Source organism: Grammomys surdaster, unplaced genomic scaffold (genome assembly GCF_004785775.1).
Source record: "Grammomys surdaster isolate TR1022 unplaced genomic scaffold, NIH_TR_1.0 213, whole genome shotgun sequence".
Classification (NCBI taxonomy): domain Eukaryota; kingdom Metazoa; phylum Chordata; class Mammalia; order Rodentia; family Muridae; genus Grammomys; species Grammomys surdaster.
The window spans coordinates 3,996,400-4,015,047 of NW_021604658.1; the positions used below are offsets into that span (position 1 = coordinate 3,996,400).

An 18,648-nucleotide genomic window follows, 5' to 3' on the forward strand; every position below is an offset into this window, starting at 1 on the left:
AGCATCCTGCTTGGGTCCCCACTGCAACCTAGGCTTCACTCTTACAGCTTCTCACACAGCCCACTCAGACATTCCTTGTGTAAAATATGACCCTGCTACACAGCCAAGCCTGGAACTGTGGCACAAGCTTTCAGGGCCCCATGACTCTTGCATTCTGCATACATGTAAAACTATCATTCTACGGATGATGCCACCAACAAATTCTGGTGCCAGCTCAATATATAGTCTGGTCCCCTTTGACCAGAGAGACTTCTCAACTCACTGAGAGAAAACACTTTTCTAGGTAACCCTGCTCAAGCAAAACTGTCACCTTAACGCCTACGAATCACCTGGGAAGAGTGTCTTAATGAGGAACTGTCTAGATGGGGTTGGCCTGTGGTTATGTCTGTGGGAGACGTCTTGAGTGTTAACTGAAGGAGGAAGACTCAGCCTACGTGGGTGGCACCATTTCATGTGTTGGGCCGGAAAATGTATAAGAATTAAGGAATCAGCAAGCAAGCAAATGTTCATCCTCTCCAGACTTTAGAAAACCTCTCCTTCCTTTAAGGCCCCATCATGTTTAGGTCTCAATATGCTATAATGTGTCTGTCTAGCCTTCTTCCTCAAGGCTCAGCCACAACCTTAAGGCCCTTACATTCTAATAAACCTCAGACCTGAAGGGAATCTGTGCACTGTGTCAGCCTCTTTTCTGTACTGACAACTGCTGCTCATCTTTTATTACACAAACCAAAACTTAGTTACATTCAAATTAAATACTAAATAGAGTCCTTTATTCAGCCACCTGCAGTCACCCATGAGGCAGGATTCAGAGTATTACATCAAATTATGTGGAAATCTATATGTCTTCATGTAGACATTTCTAAAAGTGAGAAAACTTGCAGTTGGATGATTGATTTTAGTGTGGTGAACCTTGCTCTGTCATGTGGGTGTCAAATACAAAATGCTTGAGATACTGGTTTCCCAGTACAGTCTATCCTGATTCACTCTCTTTGAAAAAAAGAAAAACCAGTTTCCACCAGAAACAAGGCAAGAAACTTCAAAGAAAATTTGGGCCTCTGGGACCAGCTCATGCCATTGTGCCCACCCCTGCTCCTTTTCATTTCTTCAAGAGACCTCGCTGGTAATTAGAGCAATTAACACTGGTACAGCAAACACTCACACACACACAAACACACACACACACACCACACACACTGGTATGTTTACACTGGTACAGAGACCATACACACACAGTTGCACAGGCCCCTGAACAAAATACACAGCTATTTGTTTTTTACTGGGTTGCTTGTAAGTAACATCTACCTCTCAAGTTCAGAATAAACCAATTTAGTATATAGGCTAGTACTACACTTCGTGCCTAGTTTTCTGCTTACCACTAGCCAAATAGCAACTCTGTTTTGGAAAAAAAAAACCATTTTATGAGTTAGAGCAGCATATACCAAATCCCTCTTAACAAAATAGTGGACCAGGAAGGGCATCAGTGGGAAGGTAAAGCATGACTTGGTTCTGTCTATTTCTGCATTAGTACTTCATGTAAGCTTTACATGTAAGATGTAAGGGCTAAGTTAGCTAATACATAGCCTTCTATCAAGCTGGAGTATAGCTCAATGTAAGATAACTAGCCTTGCCTATGTCAGGTCCGAATTAGATCTCCAATACTGTAAAACCAAAAAACAAATAGACAAAAACATTCAAGGGATACTGTAGCAGTGCCAGTGTTTTTAGTTTTAATAACTATAGATGTCATTGGAGGAAAACTGGGTGAATTTGTACTCTGAACTCTGTATGCTTTTGCAATTTCTATGTAAGCATAAAATCAGTTCAAAATTGAACTTTAAAATTCCTTATGTAGAAAACACCTTTCAGCCTATGCCCTAGATCACTTTTTAAATGGGGGACAACACCAATTATTCCAATTTTAAAAATCACTTTATGAAACCTGGAGTGGTGACACGTACCACCAATCACTCAGGAGTCAAGGGCTGAGGATCACCACAAGTTCAAGGTCATGTTGAGTTCCAGAGCAGGACTATCACAAAACAAACAAACAAATAAACAAAAAACTACACAAAGCAAGCTCACTCACTACACAAACACACAAATCAGTGAGTTTGTACATGTAAACAGAGAACTTCTGGAAGGCTGAACTTTTTCTTTAATTTCAACAAGATAAAACTCTGAGAGAACAAACCAGGACTCAGGTTTGCTTTTGTGAGCCATTCCAAATATAACAATATTTCAAAGGAAGATGATACTTTTTGCTCTGCGTTGCATGGAGCCTAGCTGGATTCCTGCTTTCAATTCCAGGATCATTATCTGTGAACAGTTAGTTCAGAGGTTAATGATCAGGAGAATGGAAAAAATCTGAGACAGTATCCTGTGAGGAACAAGCAAAGTACTACCTCTGGTGCCTCCTGTCTCTCCACTCTCCAGAGTGCCCCTCCCCACACGGTGCCTCTGACCTCCATGCGACCTTAACCCAGTGGCATGGCTCCTTCATGTCTCCATTCTCTTCCCTGGGGCAGTTGCCAAGATGAGTCGCTTACGTGATCTGAGATTTTTCTTTTACACTCTAATTGTCCTTGAGCTTAAAACAAAAACAGAAGACCAGGGTCATGCTCAGAGAAGACAGCCAAGTTCTGATTGCTGTCTTCAAATCTACAGAAGGTTTCAAGTGAAGCAGCAGATGCATCATACTCAGAGCAGTTCTGCGGTGAAGAATTGGGATGCATTGTCCTACAGAGGCAAAAATGGATAAGGCGACACCAAGAAATAGTTCAAAGAAGGTGTGGACAGGCTGTCTTAGAAGATGGTGAATTGCCCACTGGCTTGGAGAATAAAAGCAGTGGGATAATGTTGACATTTCAGGACTGCTAGCTAAAAATAGCAGACATACACATTCATTTATCTCAGCAATGTTCTGAGACGTGAAATTAAAATAACAGAGAAACACAGAAGATGGTGGATTTAAAGAGAAAGCAGTGAAGGACTAGTGACTTTCCTCAGAGCGGAGAGCTTAATCCAGGATGGGAATGGAACATCAAGGCTGCTGCTTTGCTTGAGAGAACTATAAAATCTAAGGAGCTGGAGATGTTCTCTGAGGCAGCCAGAGTAAGGAAGCATGCTAACGTCATGGACATTAAACCCACAAAGGAAACACCCAAGACACCAACCTTCCCACGTCACCGCACAACTGTTCCTCCCTCATACTAGAGGGAGACGAAAAGGTTTACTTTCTATAATTGAACTAGACATCTCTGTATTCCAAGACAAAAAGTGTAGCTGGGGCTAGAGACAGGGCTGGTCTGTCAGGATTCTTGATTCTCAATCCTGCAGACTATGGTTCAGGTCCCAGCACCCACACAGGGAAGCTTCCATATCCTCAAACTCCAGCTCAAAGGGATCCTATGTCCTCTTCTGGCCTCCACAAGCACCTGCGCATTCACATGTGCAGAGAGACACACGCTCACACATAAACAGAATAAATCTTTCTTTTTACAGTGTAGTAAGGTATAAAGGTAAATTGTTTTACTAAAAATAAGGATACTATGTGAAAGGTTATATACACAAACAGATGTCTTCCCTGAATGAACACCTAAAATATTGTACAGAGTCTAAAAGCCTTAAGAAACGAAACACAGATCATATACAAATAGGATAAGAACTCAAAATGCTATTATTTTTTCAATAATAACAATGAAAATACAGAGATAATAGAACAATGCCTTCAAAATTAGGTGATATAGAGACCTAAATTCCACACCCAATTAAAATATTAATCAAGTGAGGGGAACATTTCAGAATGGCAAAAGACCAAACCACAAAATCCTCACAATTGTGACTCTTTTATAGAAAGACTGCTAAAAGATATGCACCCATAAAACAAAAGAGGAAATCCAGAAAGAGGAAGACATGAGAATCAGGACACCTGGACTCCAACACAGGAAAGAAGCAAGGGACTTGAAACGTGATGGTGGAGCCCAAGAATGGAAGCCACACGGCAGCGCACACCAGAAGAGAGCGAGTGCGTGTTAGACTCCAAGTCTTAAGTATGAATAACGTTTTTGACTATGCTCAGATGTTACAGCTACACAGTCTGAAACAGAAATGATAAGGGTACAGAAAACGAAGCAAGTGGAATAGCAGTGCTCATTAACTCTGGGGAAAATAAGACATTATACAGGAAGTAAAATGGAAGCACAGTAGACAGTGGCTAGGCTGAGGACACATAACATGAATAATGTGAATGTAACTCTGTCCTAAATTCTGATCCGACTGTAGAGGGAAAGAAGGAAGGGCAAGTGGCAGCGGGACTCAGAGAAGATCTTTCTATATTTCTTCAGAGTAAGAAACAGAGGAAAATCCTAAAGGAAACAATTCAAAGCATTTAAACAAAGATGGCATAAAGGAAGACATGGGGTACAAAGAACAGGGAAAGAGACTGCTTCCTTATTACACACTGACAACAAACTACTTTGCTTACTTAAAAACGCATGTATTAGGGCTGGAGAGATGGCTCAGCAGTTACTGCTCTCGCAGAGATCCCACATTTGGTTCTTAGTACAATTGCTTGTAACTCCAATTCCCGGGATTCCAATATTCTCTTCTAGACTCTGAAGGCACCTGCACACATGGCCATCCTCCCCCGACACCCAACTGTATGTACATAAAATTAAAAATCAATCTTTGGGCTAGAGAGATGGCTTGGTGGTTAGGAGTACTTGCTGGTTTCCTAGAGGACCTGAGTTTGGATCCTAGCAACCATGCTTGGCAGCTTGTAATGGCCAGTAACTCCGGCTCCGGGGTATATAAAATGAACACGACTACTATCACCAATACCACCATCCAGAAAACTCCGTTGATTGCATAATCTCACACCTACCCACACACCCACTCCCACCTTATAAGACCATTTTTATTTTATTTTTATTTTTTTTAAAAGATTTTATTTATTTATTATATATGAGTACACTGTAGTTGTCTTCAGACACACCAGAAGAGGGCATCAGATCTCATTACAGATGGTTGTGAGCCACCATGTGGTTGCTGGGATTTGAACTCAGAACCTCTGAAAGTGCAGTCAGTGCTCTTAACCACTGAGCCATCTCTCCAGCCCATAAGACCATTTTTAAAACATTGATTTTTTTATGTACATTGAGTGTTTACCTGCATGTATGAATGCCATGTGCATGCATGTGTCACAGAGGCTAGCAGAGGGTTTCAGATCTCATAGTATTAGAGTTACAGAGAGATGGTTGTGAGCTGTCATGTGGAAGTATTGTTTGACGCCCCCACCCAGGAATCCTGACCCATGTGTTGAAAATCGCTATAGTAAGCCATCTCTCTAGTTTGAACGTATTTATTTTTTAATTTTGCTGTTAGTCCAGACTGACCTCAAACTCGCAACCATTCTAGTCTCTTGAATGCTGAAGCTATCAGTCTGTACCACCATGCCCAGACAGATCAGCTTATTTGATGGCCTTAAAAGACTATAACCAAGTCCAGTTGAGTAAATCTTCATGATGAAATCATGAAATTAAAGTCCAGAGAAATCTTTGCCATATTCCATGGACTCAGAAACACACCTTGAGCCTTAGCCAGCAGACTTAAATAAACATGCAATTCATCACAGAGAGAGCAAAAGGACAGATAGGGTCTGGGGACATAGCTCAGTGGCAGAACATTTCCCTAGCTTGTTAAAGCCTTGTGCCTCACTCTCAGTACCACAGAGACAGAGGGAGGGTTTGGGAAGGACATAATGGGAGGAGAGAGAATTTAAATGGCCAGCAGAGTCTACCACAACTACAGGAAACCCTTACAAGGATACACAAGCCTGCAATTTAGTGGGAAACTCTTTTGCTGAGCTAAAACTAATTTCTCCTTTAAAATCTAAAATGATAGACAGTAAGCAATAATTTCATTGTATAATTGGGTTAAATGTACATTTAATGTACTCTCTTCCTTCAGTATAGCTTATCTTTGAGGTTCTGTGGAATCTGAGTTGCCATAACAACCTGAGTAAATCATTACTGTAGACATCTGTAGCTATTTATAAATGCAACAGCTGGATCTGTCCAGCTAAATTTCTTTTAGAAAACGCCAAAGTAATTTTCATTTATTCTGGGTAAACCTAAGGAAAAATTCAGGTAGCATTAAATTAATGCTATTATTTCAATATTTATATCTTAAATATTAAAATGAACTATAAACTATGGAGAATAAAACAAAAAGCTAAAAACCTTCCATTTTCATTTCATCATTTTTCTTCCTCATCTCTATGTGTGTGTGTACCATGCATGTGTGAGCACCAGTGGAGGTCAAGAAGCTATGTTAACAAAGCGTTCTAAACCATCAACTTTCCTCAACAGAAATATGCTTATTTTATTTTTTGGTGTGACAGACAGTTGTGACCTACCCTGCAGGTGTGGGGCGCTGAAGAGCTCTAGAAGAGCTGTGAGTGCTCCTGGCTGTTGATCCATTGACCTAGTGTATTTAACCATGTGTGTGTGTGTACGTGTTCGAAAGCATGGCATCGAGGAGAGAGCATCAGATAACTACCCCAGAGCTGGAGTTACAGGCAACTGTGAGTCACCTGACATGGGTGCTGGGAACCAAACTCAGGTCCTCTGGAAGAGCATTATGTGCTCCAATCACTGACATATCTCTCCAGCCTCTAAAATATACTTGTTTGAAATGAATACCATCTCTCCAGTGCTACATAATATAAGTCAATACACGAAGACATCACCACTGGGGTTTATAGGAAACATTTAGCAGCCGTGACAGCCCTGATTAGAGGGTAATGACAGCACAGGTATAGTGGGTTTGAGCCTTTAAACTGAGCACTCAAGAGACTGAAGCAGGGAGACTGAGTTTGAGTTCCACCTGCATTACAGATGAGGCCATTTCAAAAAAAACCTGGAGCCAATTAAATTGACCAGGTTCCTTCCCTCCCACAGGCCTGGTGTGCAAGCAGCAGCCTCCCTGGTGGTATATGAGCCTGTCACTTACATGCTTTGCCCTAAGGGGCTTTGGAGACAATTTTCTTGTGGCTATTCATGTCTCTGATCTTAGGTCTGTCCTAAGTGTTGGCTCCAGACAGGTACTTGGGGTGATTTTGGAAAGCCTAAGGGGACAGTCCAGAGTTCACATCGGCCAGGTCATTATGTCCATCCACCTCAAGCAGCAGAGTAAGGAACATGTAATTGAGGCCCTGAGGAGAGCCAAGTTCAAGTTTTCTGGCTGCCAGAAAACCCACATGTCAAAGAAGTAGAGGTTCATCAAGTTAAATGCAGATCAATTTGGACATGATAGCTGAGAAAAAGCACATGCCTGATGGCTCTGGGGTCAAATATATCCCCATCCATGGTCCCCAAGACTTGCACTCCTGAGGGCTTCCACTGTGCTGAGTTCTGCCTTCCCACACTCCAAATCACGTTCAGTAATCACATCCAATCTAGAAGGAAAGAGAAGAGGGGTGGGGGAGGCTGGGGATGTATATCTGATCCACAAGACCGAATAAAGAATATAGTTCACATATAATCCAGGCACTTGGGAGGGAAAAGAAGGAGGATCAGAAGATCAAGGTTATCCTCAACTACGTACTGAGCTTGAGGCCAGCCTAGGGTACATAAGACCTTGTCTCAAAAAGAAATGGTGTGAATAGACTAAATATTTCCCATTTGAATCCTTCCTCCTTTCAAGATGATTGTTTTGGTCACTAAAACACAGCAGTTATGTTAAAGAGATGTCTCTCTTCACTAATTCCCTCTTCGCCGCATCCAGCTTCTGAATCTATGAAATTTTTTTCTTTTATGTTTTTGTTGTTTTGAGAAAGGTTCTCAAAACTCAGGATGTCCTGGAACTCTCTTTGTAGACCAGACTGGCCTTGAACTCACAGATATCCATCTACCTGCCTCTGTCTCCTGAGTGCTGGGATTAAAGGCATATGCCACCATGTCTGGCCCAGATATTTGTGGGGTTTTGTTTGTTTGTTTGTTTGTTAGAGCTGGAAAGGTGGTTCAGCTCTTAAGATCATTTTCTGCTCTCACAGAGGACCCAGGATTTTGTTCCCCATATCCACATCACATGGCTCACAGCCACCCAGTGTCCTCTTCTGGCCTCCTTAGACACACATGTGCGCACACACACACAAATGAGGAAGAAAAAATTATATTAAAAGTTGTTTTATCATGCATCACGTAGCAGCTAAGTAGCAGCTTCTCAGAGAGGAACTGTTCCCACAAACAGCCTCAGACATTTCTGATTTAACAAATTTTTCAGGTTATGACTGCTGCATTTAGGGTCATCTATGGTTTTATCCCATAGAACACAGTTTTAAATTACACATAAGTAACTGTATTGTTAATGCATTTTCTTCTTGGGTTGAAGCAGTGTCCGTCTCTCTGTCCTTTCAAACTCTCTTCATCTCTAACTTTTCTTCCTATGTATTGTAGGCTAGGGCCCTAACTGAGCTATGGCCACGGCCATAACTCACATCTTTTAAATTTTGGAGATCATCAACTTTCTTTCACAAGAATTAAATCTCACACTTTATTCATGTATAATCAAAGCAATACTTAAATTTTGCAGATATTGTACAGTAATCTACAAAACTAATTTCCTTTTTTTTTTCTTTTTTTTTCGAGACAGGGTTTCTCTGTGTAGTCCTGGTTATCCTGGAACTTGCTCTGTAAACCAGGGTGGTCTCAAACTCAGAGATCTACCTACCTCTACCCCCCAAGTGCTGGGATCAATGGTGTGGCCACCACCACCAGGCAAAACTAGTTTCATTTTTTAAAAAATCCATGGACATAGAACATGGCTGGAGTTAGGAGACAAGAGAATCATTGAAGGTTTGCAGCCAGGTTTATACAGAGTTCCAGGCCAGCTGGGCTTTTGTAATGACAACAAGGTACCCAAAGAACTAATCAGCAGATGATGCAGACAGCCCCTAGCAATGTTATTTTCAAACTGGGAAGACTGGCTACAAATGCCTAAGAACCATCCTCCTGCATTCTTATATAAAACACACCTGGTCCCTAAAGCCTTCTCACCTGCATCTCTTAAAGAACTTTGTGACAACAGCTCTGAGAAGCCATTCCTACGCCTGGGATCACAGCCCTGGGTGTCCTTATGGGAAATCCACATGACCATCAGTGTTATAATCGCTTCCCACACGTTCAGTCTGTCCAGCAATGCAACAGAGGCAAGAACGTGTCTATTTCAGCTCCTCTTACACTAAATACAATTCTTAGGCAAGAGAACTGAGGAGGTTCAGACTTTATGTTTTAATTGTTTTAAATGTAATTTGATCCCTCCTGTCCCTCCCCCCCACACCTGATCCTGAATTCCCCCCCCCATTCCCCTCTCCATCCCCCTTCCTTCCCAGTCTCCTCCCTCCATTTGGCTCTTATGACTATTTTATTCCCTCTTCTAAGTGAGATTCAAGCATCCTTGCTTGTGCCTGCCTTCTTGTTTAGCTTTTTTGAGTTGGTAGAGTGTACCATGGGTATCCTGTATTTTATGGCTAGTATCCACTTAAAAGCCAGTACATACCATGCTTGTCCTTTTGGGACAAGGTTACCTCACTCATGATAATATTCTCATCCATTTGCCTGAAAACTTCATAATGTCTTTGTTTTTAATAGCTGAATTGGTATTCTATTGTGTAGGTGGACCACATTTTTTTTTTTTTATCAGTTGAGGGACATCTAGGTTGTTTCCAGTTTCTGGCTATTACAAATAAAGCTGCTATTAACATAGTTGAACAAATGTCTTTGTGGGATGCTGTCCATAAGAGTGAATGGAAATCTACAACTGACCTGGCTAGGGAGCATCTCCAGGATAAGACAGAGATCTAGAATAAGGAAGACACAGAAGAATCAATGGGGGTGACCTTAGCTGTGACTCACAGCATTGGGGATATGGAACCTGAAGAGGCCACTTCCTATAGTCAGGCAGGAACCCCAGTGGAGCAGTAGGGACATAAACCCATCTATAACATTTTTGACCCAACATTTATCCTGACTACAAAAAATGCAGGGATGGGGGTAGAGCAGAGACTGAGGGGATGGCCAACCAATAACTGGCTCAACTTGAGACCCATCTCATGGGTAAGCACTAATCCCTGACTATTAATGATACTTTGTTATGCTTGCAGACAGGAGCAAGTTATTCTCTGAGAGGCTCCATCCAGCAACTGACTTAGACAAATGCAGATACCCATAGCCAAACAGCAGATGGAGCTTGGGGACTCTTATGGAAGAATAGGAGGAACGATTGTGAGCCCCAGAAGAGATAGAAACTGTACAAGAAGACCGACAGAGTCAACTAACCTGGACCCTTGGGGGCTCTCAGAGACTGAACTACCAACCAAAGAACATACATGGGCTAGACCTAGGCCTCCCTGAATATATGTAGAAGATGTGCAGCACATGTCTTCATGTGGTTTCCCCAACAACTGGGACAGGGGCTATCCCAAAAGCTGTTGCCTGTATGTGGGATATGTTTTTCTAGCTGGACTGCCTTGTCTGGGCTCAGTTGCAGAGTATGTGCCTAGCCTTGCAGAGAGTTGATGTGCCAGAGCAGGGGGATATCCAGGGTGGGGGGCATTCACTCAGAGGAGAAGGAGGGGAGAAGGATCATGGGACGGGTGATGGGGAGGGGGCATTGAGCATGATGTAAAGTGAATATGTTAAATAAATATCATTTCATGTGTATGTATATGCACCATGTGCATGCTTGGTGCCCTCAGAGGTCAGACAAGAGAGTTGGATCCCTTGAAACTAGAGTGACAGGTGGTTGTGAACTGCCATGTGGGTACTGAAAACCAAACCTGGGTCTTCTGCAAGAGCAGCAAGTGCTCTTAATGCTGAGATATCTCCCTGCCCCCTCAAGCCTAAGACTTTTAAACAATTCTGCCTAGTAGCTTAAAAAGGTGCTTACGTAACTCTATCATCCCCTCTTCACAGTCTGTGTCTCCATGAGTAAAAGAGACACTACTGTTCTCCTTTTAAAAAGCAGAAAACAAATCCATCTTGGCAGGTTTGCCCCTGGTGGAAGACGCAGAGCACTGGCGATGCTAAGCCAGTCCCTGACATCTTTTTTATCCTTTGCTACCTCGATGTTTTACAAGTGACAAGGACAGCAAGTGGGCAATGGGTTTTGACAGCCTTTGGTCGTCACAGATCTGGAACAACAGAATCAATTACCATCTGTTCTTTCCAAAAGCAGATCCCAACAGTATGGTACCCCGGACTGACACCATAATTTTAATTATCAACTAAAGTATCAAACTTATGTTCCTTATACTTAAGCATTTCCCCCACAGTGGGGGAGAGAACATTGAATTCCACACGTTCTACTCATGGCCAGCCAGTGTCTAAAGCAGAAATATCTTAATTGTCAAGCACATTTATAAATGTCTATAGGATATACCTTTAGCAATTCGAACATCTTCTATTTGCAGAACATCTTTAATTCTGGTATAAGGCCAAACTAAAAGAACAAGAGAAGGTGACCCCAACATTGGCATTCTTCCTACTAACAATAGAGCAAACACTCAGAAGTTGTCCTAAATCTCAGCTAACCCCTGAAAAATCCAACTTGGCAACTACATAACCCATATTGCTGTTCTTGCTCTATAATGCCTGTTTATCTCAGTTGATACTGTACAGAGCCTCTTTGGTCTTTTACACACACACACACACACACACACACACACACACACACACACACACGTCTACCTCCCTTAATGAGCCCTTCATTCCAACTTTACTCCCTGTACTCATCTTTAGCTGGGCTCTTTGTCACCTTCCAGACTCCTTCCTGAAGCTGCTACTTCAACTCCCACTTCAAGCTGCTGCTTCATCATCTTGAGCATAAAATGATCTTTTTCCTCTGTCACCTTTCAATCCCTCATTAGCAAAATGCATGTCAGGTAGGCATAGGCAGCTGGTTGACGGGTGATTTCACACTAAGCAGCACATGGCTGGGGGATGACTGATCTGTTGTAGATAGGCTAGGGGAATTGTTGAGAAAAGACTATGCTCACATATATTTAAAGTATGTATCATGAGCAAAGGAATTCCTTGTGAGTGTGAGTCAGACCTAAGCAGTGCTCTTGCCAATTAGATAAGCAGATTATCACGCTGTGTGAATACCAGCTCTGAAGGTCTAATAGACAGCAGACTCCTGGCACTCACACAGGTCAGCCTCCCCGCTCGCCCGGCCTTTAGCTAATAAACACCCTTGCCCCAGTCCTACAGTTCTCTAGATAAATTTCCTCCATTGCTGGAGAGGATTTTGGCCACTGCTCTGTTTCCATCTCTCCTCACTTCATAGGGGAAGGAAGCTCTTTCTTCTGTGTCAGGGAACTGCCTACCTGACCCTAACCTATCCAACACTCACAATGTTTATATCTAAATGAAAGGATATCTTATTGTTTTGGTCTCAAAGCAGTACCCACTGGAAAGGAAGCTTACATGTGGAAATACTCATAGTGAGATAAAACAGCTTTCTTCATTTTCTATTAAATTCTTTCCTGCTTTCCAGTTGATTATTAAAATATGAAGCTTAGCTAAGATGTAAAATATCATATAGAATACAATCACTTGCATAAACTGCTGTGCATTTGCACTTTAAATATCTTATCCTACCATTGGAATCGAGCCAAGGGGTAAGCGCTTCAAGTTCAGTTATCCTTTACTTGATAACGACAATTCAGGCATCTATTAGGTCTTTGTAGCTTGTTATTCACACAGCATGATATCTATCTAAATTTAGCAAGACCGCTGCTACTAACCTTTAGGTCTGACTCATTCCCACAAGGAATTCCTTTAGTCATAGCAGAATTTAAAATATATACATTCTTTTCTGTGAGACAGGACTGGCATTCAACTCAGTATGTAGCTAAGGATACCCATGGCCTTGCATCCTCCTTCTGAGCACTGTGATCCCAGATCCTTATCACTGAACCCCGATTTATGTGGTGCTGGGGATTGAACCCACGACTGCACGCGTGCTATGCAAGCACTCCACAGACTGTGCTACACCCAGACCCTTACGTATATTTTTATTATTCTTAAACATTTATTTTCGGACCAGAGCGATGACTCAGCAGTTAAAGAGCAATGGCTGTTCTTCCAGGGTTCCTGAGTTCAATTCCCAGCAACCACATGGTGGCTCACAACCATCTGTAGTGGGATCCAATGTCCTCTTCTGGCACACAGGTGTACACACAGAGCACTCATGTATATAAAATTAAAGTAAATTTAAAAAATCATTTGCATGCCTTGGTGAGATACTGCACACAGCAATCCTGTTGGGCCTCTGGCAGTTTGGACATGATGATGAAATCATAATCACTGATGCACACTTAGTCTGTTTTGTTTACTTTACCTTATTCATAGTTTGTATTTTAGCCATTGCTATGCATAAGTAGAAGAGCATAAATTACCAATTTGTATCCTAAAAAACACAATCTTTTAGTTCTTTGATTATATCTTCTACAATTGAATAGTAAGTAATTTGAAATGGGAAAAAAATGTTAACTATGAATGATTCCTGAACTTATTTTACCAAATCAAATGTGTCATGTTAGCCCCAGACGTGCTGTGAATCAACACCACAGCAGTCCCCTCTCACTTATGGGACAGGAAGTCTAACCTCAGCCCTAAAAGCACAGATGACACTAAACCCTATGTCTGCTACTGTTTCTTATACATACAACTATGAAAAAAATTCAGTTTATTATTTAGGCAGAGCAGAGATTAAATAAAATATAATAATTATACTGTACTAAGTCATGTGAATGGCTGAGCATGGTGGTGTACCTCTTTAGTCCTAGCCCTCAGAAGGCAGGCAGATATTTCAAGGCCAACCTGGTCCACAAATCAAGCTCCAGGTAAACCATGACTGCACAGTGAGACATTGTGTCAAAACACATACACACACACAAGTAATGTGAATGTCATCTCCCAAAATGATGTATTGTATATCTTAGCAAGCTCAACATATTAGGTTTTTTTTTTCCTTTCTGTTTAAGTCAAGAACTTCCAGGTTTTTCTTTAACCTGATAACAAAGATAGACATGAAATGACCATGGGGTGGTAGCACCCGCTGCTTAGACGTGATGCACTCAGAAAGGAGTCTCATCCCAGGAAGAGGGTGTGAGAGTCCATGCACATCTCAGTAGCATGCGGGTTATTATTTCTGAAATTTCATTTGTTATTTTTATATGGCAGTTGATTACAGGTAGCTAAAACTGTGTAAAGAAAACCCACAAGTAAGGAGAATGTTAAAGTTTTTTCCTGACAAGAAACTGGAGGTTAGAGGAGCTCGGTGCCTTGCCTAACTATACTGTTAATCCTGAAGCCAGGGACAACTTCAGGTCGGTCTGACACCAGCATCACTGCCTTCTATCACTGTGCTAAATTGTTTTCACATACTCATGAAAACATACATAAGTCCACGTATGGCTATGGAAAAGTGCGGCAACAGAGATCAACAACCACAGTACTCAGTAGCAACTCCCATTATCTTATTTGACAAGCATTTATAAAGAGGAAACAATGTATTAGGGTATTAGGGGTGGACTGCAGGGAGGAGACTCAACAGAAACAAAGTATGTTTGGAAATGCCACAATAAAACCCATAACCTGGTGTCTACTTTAAAACCTCAAGTAAAGCAACGCATTCAAGTATGGCTCATGAAACCTTTGTTGAACATTTCACTCCCAGGGACTGCTCAAAGACTCCTGTCTCTATGAGGCTGACAGAGATATTTTTCCAGAAAGCACTCAGTTTCAGGAAGTGGGGGAGAGTCACTACAGAATCCATAACAAAAAGCAAACGGCAAGTGTCTGCAGTGGGCTTTGCCCAGGACCTGGGTGATCTCATTACCACTGGTTCATGGAGGAGGTGCTGGTCCCTAGAATACTGAGAAAATAGTGACTCTGGTGACTGTATAAAGTTTACACTAATTAAAGCTCATATATGGGAGTGAGCAGCCTTCAAAGTGCCTTAATGAAAGTCCAATTGCCTTTTTTTTTAAATGTGCCCATACAATATTAACTATATTGGGTTCATCTTTGCTGTGAACTCCACACTGGATTAAACATATTATCTCCATCAGGGCCAACAAGTGTGACTAAATAAACTTAAAGAAGCTGTAAATTAAATGCAGGCCTACTGCTTTTTACTTGACTTGACCTCAGACGTCTTTGTGTGCATTTCTCACCTGTACAATAGAGTAAGAACTTTTGCTCAATACGGGTTATTGAGGGGAATAAGTTGAATAAAGGGTTTGCAGTGCTGAGTTAGCAAAGGCGCTGGTGAGTGCTAAGTCCTAAACAAGTTTCCCTGTGAATCAGTGTCTCAGTCTTCCTGTCTGGCAATCTCTGTCTCTCCCCATTTTCCCTCCCCCTTCATCCTTCTCTCTTTTCTTCTCCATGTCCTATTGTTTTTCTCCTCCCTCCATGCCCCATCACTTCCCCAACGTAAATAGATCCTTGCTACATAGCCCAGGCTAGCCTTGAGCTCACAAGCCTACCCCTACTAAGTCTTGCCAAGTGCTGGGATTCTAAGAGTGTGTCAGCATGCCCAGCTCATTGTTGTTTATTTCAAACCATGATATTGATAATGGACAGCATACAACTCAGATTTAATTGAGAAACAACTATAATTTACACTTACTTAAGAACATAAGCATTTTGTAGGGGATAAAAATCTACAGTCAACAACATGGCCCTGCAGGAAAAGGTACTTGAGCCATCCCTGACGACCTGAGCTTGCTCCCCAGAACCTACATGGGGAAAAAAAAAGACTAGTCTTCCTCTGACTTCCACACAAGTGACATAGCATTCATTCCCCCTGCCCCCACCACACACAAAATAGATAAAATTTAAAAATCATTTTTTTTACAAGGAAAAGAAAAATCCAGTGTTTTGTCATCGTGTAAGTTTTAGACTGCTTGGGAGCCCTGAGTGTTAACTCGTTTGGAAAGTAGCATGCTCTATTTTTAGCATGTTTCCCATGCTGCTGGAATGTAAAAATCTCTCTAGCTTCTCAGTGAATGTATGCCAAAGAAATCAGTATTGAGTGTTTTAAATCTAAGATGAAAAAGAAAACTCTAAAAGGGCAACTCTAGAAATGCTATTATCTCCAGACAGAATTTGTGAAATCCTAAGACATTTCTTAGCTTAAAATAAATAATTGGCATTTAAAAACTAAGATTCTGCCTGGCAGGGGTGGCATACTCCCTTTAATCCCAGTACTTGGGAGGCAAAAGCAGGTGAATCTCTGAGTTTGAGGCCAGCCTGGTCTACAGAGCAAGGTCCAGGACAGCCAGGGCTACACAGAGAAAACCTGTCTTGAAAAAGCAAAAAACAAAAAACAAAACAAAAACAAACCCCTAAGATTCTAGGGCTGGGGGTACAGATCAGTAAAGTATGTTTTAACACAGATGGAACCCTGGGCTTGACCTCAGCACTGCCGAACTGGGCATGGTGGCACACATCTGTCATCCTAGCACTGGGGAGGTAGACTCAAGAGGAATAGAAAGAAGTTCAAGGTTATCCTAAGTTACACAGTCAGTTTAAGCCAGTTTGTGCTACTTGAGACTTTGTCTAAAAAAATAATTAAAATTAAGGTTCTGAACTCATATTAAAATGTGTACCACTGTGGGAAGGGTTGGCGGTTTTTTGAATGCTAGGTATAAAATCATCACATAATACTGTAATTTTACTCCTACATATATACCAAAAGAACTGAAAACAAGGGCTCAGACCAGTGCCTAAAAGCAGCATTATGAAGTGAGGACGTAGCTTTGGTAGAGTTCTTGCCTAGACTCAGAAGCTGAATATGGTAGCTTATGTCTGCAATCCCGCCAACTCAGAAGGCTGAAGCAGGAGGATTGCAGCAGGTAATAAACAAATGGCAAGGAGCAGAGGAGAAATGAAGGAAAAGGAAAGGGGGAGCGAAGAAAAGTGAAGAAACATTGATGAATGCACAACATGGAGAGACCTTGAAAACACATGACAACCTGCAATAGAAAATACGTGGTTCAATTTCTATGGAATAACTCGGAGCATGAAAAAGCATATCCGTACATAAGCAAATCGAAGAAAGGAGACAGGAGCCTGGGGGAACTGAGTGACCATGTCTTAAAGCAAACAAACAAACAGAAAAGAAAAGAAATCCTACTCTTTCACATGATAACCACAAAAGATGTCTTGTTATCAAGGGTGGATTTCTGAGTTCATGGCCAGCCTGGTCTACCTAATGAGTTCCAGACCAATCGAGGGCTACACAAAACAAAACACAACAAAACAAAAAGAGTTGATGAATAAGCTCACTATGACAACACAAAATTATAAGTAACACTACACTGGATATTTTTAGGTAGGATTAGCCAGTGATGTTCTAAAAGAATCAATTAAGTATTCTTCAATCAAGACTCAAAAGAAGTATCAAGGGCCTGCAAGGTGGCTCAATGTGTAAAGGCACTTGCTACCAAGCCTGAGGACCTGGAACCCACAGGGTGGAAAGAGAAGACCAAGTGTCAATACTGCCCTAGCAAAAATCAGCATTTGATTAAGATTGATATATTCTAATAAGAAATTTTTTTTTTTTTGGTTTTTGGTTTTTGGTTTTTCAAGACAGGGTTTCTCTGTGTAGCCCTGGCTGTCCTGGAATTCACTCTGTAGACCAGGCTGGCCTCGAACTCTGAAATCCGCCTGCCTCTGCCTCTCAAGTGCTGGGATTAAAGGCGTGCGCCACCATCACCCGGCATAAGCAAACTTTTCAAATGACTGAGGTTAACAAAAAAAAAAAAAAAAATCTCTGAAAATATTTAAAGAACTAGAACTGTTTTGCTTTTTTCCCCTCTTCCCAGCTACTTTAAGAGGAGCAGCCTCCACCATATGTTCTATCCATTCCTGATTGCTAACTCTACATGGCCTGAAAGCAACGGGGCCAATAGACTGAAATCTCTAAAACTGGGAGCTAAAATAAGTCTTTCCAAACAAACAGGTAAGCTGATAGAGGGACAGTTCGAACAGGGATCTAACTAATTTAAAAAGCTCCTACAGCCCACTCCTTAAGTACTACTAGTAGAATATGTGTGACTTTTATTAGTAATCATTTCAAGAATGAGACCATGGCAGAATTATGTGGATTTGGACAAATCAATGTAACATTATCACTAAGTGATAATTCTGCAAAGCAGAAGTTCCAAAGCAATACATGTTTCCTCCAGAAAAAAAAAAAATCCTAGTCTGGCTGGGCAACGGTGGTGGACAACTTTAATCCTAGCACTCACGATGCAGAGGCAGGTGGATCTCTTTGTTTGAAGCCAGCCTGGTCTACAGAGTGCGTTCCAGGACAGCCAGGGCTGCACAGAGAAACCCTGTTTCAAAAAAAAAAAAAATCCTAGTCTGCACAAAAGACCAAATCACTTGAGACACGGAGCAGCCCAGTGTTTAGGCTGTGGGTTCCTGTCATACTGTATTTCAGGATGTTACTGCACTGTGCTGCTCAGTTACAACAATCTCAGCCATAAGCTCTACTTAGTCTGCCTTTAAGAAATCCAGAACAACATCCACATATTATTGCTCTTACTCACATACCTAATTATAGTTAATTTGA

At 41.6% G+C, this 18,648-nt stretch overlaps 1 protein-coding gene and 1 pseudogene across 1 annotated transcript in view; one reads left to right on the plus strand and one right to left on the minus strand.

The window, feature by feature from the left end:
* The window catches only part of Ppm1e (protein phosphatase, Mg2+/Mn2+ dependent 1E), a 127,769-nt gene that overhangs the window by 68,640 nt on the left and 40,481 nt on the right, over positions 1–18,648 (minus strand). The window lies entirely within an intron of this gene.
* LOC114625216 lies at positions 6,919–7,043 on the plus strand (annotated as a pseudogene).